General features: G+C 34.1%; 1 non-coding gene across 1 annotated transcript; it reads right to left on the bottom strand.

Annotated features, from left to right (window-relative positions):
* Window positions 1-5045: 5045 nt before the first annotated feature.
* Window positions 5046-5118, bottom strand: Trnaa-ugc (transfer RNA alanine (anticodon UGC)). Its single transcript has one exon. It is a non-coding gene; the product is annotated as a tRNA-Ala (tRNA).
* Window positions 5119-6131: the final 1013 nt, after the last annotated feature.

The raw sequence follows: 6131 nt of genomic DNA on the forward strand, positions 1-6131 counted from the left end.
TGATCTTAGACAAAACTGGTTTTGCTCTTTCATGTCCATGGTTCCCACTGTAAAGCTACATAAATGTATTACTACTTTTGGCAATGATTTCTAGATATGACACCAAAAGTGTAGGCAACAAGAGGACCACATTAAATTAAAACTTTTGTGCATCAAAGAACACAATTAACACAGTAAAAAGACAACCTACCTAAAGAATGGGAGAAAATAAGATAGTCATGGTGGCACATGCCTGTAATCCCAGCTGCTCATGTGTCTGAGGCAGGAAGATGGCAAATTTTGAGGTCAGTCTGGGCAAATTTAAGGTAATTTTGTCTCAAAATAAAAAATTAAAAAGGCTGGGGATGTATCTCAGTGATAGAGGGGGTTCAGTTTCCAGTACTGCAATAAAAAAGAATGGAAGAAAATATGTGCAAATCATATATCTGATAGCGGTTATCCAAAATATGTAAAAAACTCCTATGACTCAACAACAAAAACCAATGACCCAATTAATAAACAGCACATGCCACCCAGAATAAAGACTGTATTAACCAATCTTCCTTGGTTTATCTAGCTCTGGCCAATGAGATGTAAGTGAAAGTGTTACATAATGATATCCTGGGATTCTTCCTTAAAAGGACATCCTTAAGATATACAAACGGGCAAAAACACACAAAAAGATGTTCAACATCACTAAGCATTAAGAGTATGCAGCCATAATACTCATTATGAAGGCTACTATTAAAAAAAAAGAAGACAACACGTGTTGGTGAGGATATGAAAAAATTGGAAATAGAATTAAATTAAAAATAGAATTATTGTATGGTCCAGCAACTCTGCTTTTGGGTTATATACCCAAAGAATTGAACATCAGATCTTAAAGAGATATTTATGCAATAATATTGGTAACAGCATAATTCACAATACCCAAAAGTTGGAAGCAATACAAGCATCCATAGACAAAAACAGATAAAATGTGGTATAAACGTGAAATAGGATATTATTCAATCTTAAAAAGAAAAAAAGTTCTGAGACATGATGTGACATGTATGAATCTTGAGGACATTATGTAGTGAAGTAAGCCAATCAGAAAAAGGTGAATGCTGTATGCTATTATTTATATGAGGTGCCTAGATTAGTCAAACTCATACAGACATAAAGTAAGATGGTATTTTGAAGGACTCTGAGAAGAGAGAAATGGTGCAGCTGCTGTGGAAAACAGTTTTAGTTTTTTGAGATGAAAAGAGCTCTGGAAGTTTGTTGTACAATAATATGACACAACTGAACTCTAGATGGTATATTTTATGTTATGTGTATTTTACAACTTAAAAAATAATATTACTTGGCTACAATGGTAGCCAAGATTCCCAACTCCCTTAATATATATCTTGCCCAGAATGCAAGACTGCTTAGTAAATAGAGGCAAATAATAAAAACCACAGCACACAACTCAAATCATGGAAGCACTTTCTTTGGAATGAGAAAAGGGAGGGGTCGTTTCTTTCCTTTAATTTAATAGAATTTATATTTTATTGATATAGTAAATAATATATTCAACTTAATTAATAATTGTAGTTTTAATATTCCAGGAAAGGTTTAGTGCAGCATTTCTCTTGTACTAAAAAAAAAAAAAAAAAAGTTCTGGGATTAAAATATAATATAAGCAAGTGAATAGGCCAGACCCATGATTCTCAGAAACATTCAATTGCAGAAAATAAAAACAAGTGCAAGTCACTAGTCCCATTAATACCTGGAAGTTCATAGCTGTAACTATAATTTGCATCATGTTTTGCAGTCTACAGAGAGCTGTCACCAGCTGTACATTATTTCATTAAACTTTATAATAACACTGTGAGAGAATTAAAAAATCATTATTCCTATTTAAAGGTGAAAACTAAGGATAACAGAGGATAAATTATATATCCAGGGTTAGGATATATAACCCTGGATTATATTTATATATATAAGAGGAGGGTAAAGATCTAAATCAGAAGGAAAAAATACATTTCCTTCAATTGCATCATGATGCACTAAAAGCAAGCTAGTAAATACCCAAAGCAAGCTAGGATGCTAAGTCTTTAAATACATGTGTAGTTTAATTTGTTTTTAGGATTTTGTGTTTTATTCTTTCATATTTTCTTCTCCATGGGGAAAACATATCTCAAAGCTTTGTTTTAAGTGAAGTTTAAAAATCTTAAAAAAGAAAGAATGTTAGGGAGTTCTGATTTGCTGTAAGAACTAAAAACATCTGAGTCTTCCAGCTCTAAGCACCTATAAATGCAGAACAAAATATAACAAATATTCTTTCAAACCATAGTGAAGGGCACCAAACCAAAGAAAATCCCAGGTGCCAGAAACAAAAAGGAAGACTGAAAAACATAGAAGTGCCCTTGTGAGTTGACACAGAGACAGTGCTGGAGCAATAGGCAGCATTAGCCTTGGAAATCCAGGGAGCTCTAATGTCTATTTAGGAAATAATCATCATTCTTAAGATGGAACTAAAAACCTCCTTCATAAAACCAGGATCATAAAAGGGCTGCCCCTTTGTGAAAGGGTGGTTTAGAAAATAACTAACTTTCCAGCAGAAGGAGAGTTTGAGTAGACCTAGCTCTGTGTGGGAAAAATCCTCCCTGAATATTTAACACCCATGGGTAAAGGAAAATGAATACCCTTTCAGAAGAAAAAAGATCAGTATGCCAAACTTCTGATATGCCTATGACATCAGGCCAGAGCAAACCAAACCTGCTCTCCAGGACCATGCCCTCAATGCAGGTTACACAGGTTTCCCAATCACAGTTAGTTTGGGTAAATATGAGATACTAGTTCAAAAATTACAAAATACATGAAGAAAAAAAATCCATTCTGGGGCTGGGGATATAGCTCAGTTGGTAGAGTGCTTCCCTCGCATGCACAAGTCCCTGGGTTCAATCCTTAGCAACACACACACACACACACACACACACAAAATCCACTCTGAATAAGAGTCAGAACCTAACCCCAGAGAATATTTGATATTAGAATAATCTAATGGAAATCATGAAATAACTATGCATAAATTCATTGAACATAAAATAAGAAACTAAAATATAATAAAATTATATTGTTAAAGTTAAAACCAGTACCATGCTATTCTTGTTACTATCACTCTATAATATATTTTGAAATCAGGTATTATGATACCTCTAGCATTGCTTTTGGCTCAGCATTGTTTTTGACTATTTAGGATCTTTTTTAGGGTCTATTTTGATTATCTATGAATTTTTAGGATTATTTTCCCTACTTTTGTGAAGAATGTCATTAGTATTTTGATCAGGAATGCATTGAATCTGTAGATTGCTTTTGGTAATATGGTCATTTTAACAATATTAATTCTGCCTATCCAAGAATACAGGAGATCATTCCATCTTCTAGTATCTTCAGTTTCTTTTTTCACTGTTTTGTAATTTTCATTGCAGAGGTCTTTCACCTCCTTGGCTGGGTTTATTCTTAGGTATTTTTAAGCTATTGTGAACAGAATTGTTCTCTTGATTTCTTTGTGAGTTCACTATCAGTGTACAATAAAAGCTATTTTTGTATGTTGATTTTCTAAGACCAATGAAAGGACATGAATTCCCAATTTCAGGAAGCCTACTAAATCTTCAACAATATAATATAAATAAATCCACACATAGAAACATCCCCCCAAAGTATTTCCACAGCCATCAAAAACTGAAAGGCAATCAAAAAAGCAACCACAGAGAAAAGATGAAAATAACTTAAAAGAAAAATGTAAAAAATTTGAAAGAAAAATTTCTAACAGACTACTCAACACAAAACATTGGAGGCAGAAAACAATGGAATGCTTTTTTAAAAAATTATTTATTTATTTATTTGTTCTAATTTGTTATACATGACAGCAGAATGCATTTTAGTTCATAGTACACAAATGAAGCACAATTTTTCATTTTTCTGGTTGTACACAAAGTGGAGTCACACCATTCGTGTCTTCATACATGTTCTTAGGGTAATGATGTCCATCTCATTCCACCACCTTTCCTACTCTCATGCTTCCTTCCTTCCTCTCCTTCCCCTTTGCCCTATCTAAAATTTCCCCATTCCTCCTATGCTCCCCACCCCTACCCCCATTATGGATCAGCATCCACTTATCAGAGAAATAATTTGGCTTTTGTTTTTTTGGGATTGGCTTACTTCACTTAGCATGATATTCTCCAACTCCATCCAAATACCTGCAAATACCATGATTGTATTCTATTTTAATACTGAGTAATATTCCATTGTGTATATATATACCACAGTTTCTTTATCCATTCATCTATTGAAGTACATCTAGGTTGGTTCCACAATTTAGCTATTGTGAATTGTGCTGTTATAAATATTGATGTGGCTGTGTCACTGTAGTATGCTGTTTTTAAGTCCTTTGGGTATTAACTGAGGAGTGCAATAACTGGGCCAAATGGTGGTTCCATTCCAAGTTTTCTAAGGAATCTCCAAACTGCTTTCCAGATTGGTTGTACCAATTTGCAACCCATCAGCAATGTAAGAGTGTGCCTTTTCCCCCACATCCTCGCTAACGCTTATTGTTGCTTATATTCTTAATAACTGCCATTCTGACTGGAGTGAGATGAAATCTTAGAGTAGTTTTGATTTGCATTTCTCTAATTGCTAGAGGTGTTGATCATTTTTTCATGTATTTGTTGATCAATTGTATATCTTCTTCTGAGAAGTGTCTGTTCAGTTCCTTAGCCCATTTACTGATTTATTGAGTAATTTTATTGAGAGGTTTTGCATCTATATTCATTTAGGTTTTTTAGTTATTTAGGTTTTCTTTTTAGTTATTTAGGTTTTTTTTGGTGTTAAGTTTTTTGAGTTCTTTATATATCCTGGAGGTTAGTGCTCTATTTGATGTGCATGTGGTAAAAATTTGCTCCTATTCTGTAGACTCTGTGTTCACCTCACTGATCGTTTCTTTTGCTCAGAAGAAGCTTTTCAGTTTGAAAGCATCCCTTTAAAAAAAATTTAGTTGTAGATGGACACAATATCTTTATTTTTATTTATTTATTTTTATGTGGTGCTGAGAATCGAACTCAGGGCCTCATGCATGCAAGGCAAGCGCTCTACCACTGAGCTACAACCCCAGCCCCCTTTATTAATTCTTGATTTTTTTTTCTTTAGAGAGAGAGAGAGAAAAAAAAATTTTTAATATTTATTTATTTATTTTTTGGCGGACACAACATCTTTGTTTGTATGTGGTGTTGAGGATCAAACCCAGGCCCCACGCATGCCAGGCGAGCACGCTACCGCTTGAGCCACATCCCCAGCCCTAATTCTTGATTTTATCTCTTGCTCTATAAGAGTCTTATTAAGGAAGTTGGGGCCTAATCCACATGATGAACATTTGGACCTACTTTTTCTTCTATTAGGCACAGGTTCTCTTGTCTAATTCCTAGGTCCTTGATTCACTTTGAGTTGAGTTTTATGCATGGTCAGAGATAGGGGCTTAATTTCATTTTACTGCATATGGATTCCCAGTTTTCCCAGCACCATTTGTTGAAGAGGCTATCTTTTCTCCAATGTATGTTTTGGCACCTTTGTCTAGTATGAGATAAATGTATTTATATGGGTTTGTCTCTGTGTTCTCTATTCTGTACCACTGATCTACAAGTCTATTTTGGTGCCAATATCATGCTGTTTTTGTTACTATTGCTCTATAGTATAGTTTAAGGTTTGATGCCACTTGCTTCAGCTATTCTGTGTCTCTTATTTTTCCAAATGAATTTCACGATTGCTTTTTCTATTTCTATGAGGAATGTCATTGGGATTTTGACTGGAATTGCATTAAATCTGAACAGTGCTTTTGGTAGTATGGTTATTTTGACAATATTAATTCTGCCTATCCAAGAACAAGGGACATCTTTCCATCTTCTAAGGCCTTCTTTAAATTCTTTCTTTAGCATTCTATAGTTGTCATTGTAAAGATCTTTCACCTCTTACATTAAGTTAATTCCCAAGTATTGTATTTTTTTAAACTATTGTAAATGGGGTAGTTTTTCTAGTTTCTCTCTCAGAACTTTTGTCACTGATGTAGAGAAATGCCTCTGATTTATGGGTGTTGATTTTATATCCTGTTACTTTGTTGAATTCATTTATTA

This window comes from Marmota flaviventris, chromosome 12, assembly GCF_047511675.1.
Source record: "Marmota flaviventris isolate mMarFla1 chromosome 12, mMarFla1.hap1, whole genome shotgun sequence".
NCBI classification, from domain to species: Eukaryota; Metazoa; Chordata; class Mammalia; order Rodentia; family Sciuridae; genus Marmota; species Marmota flaviventris.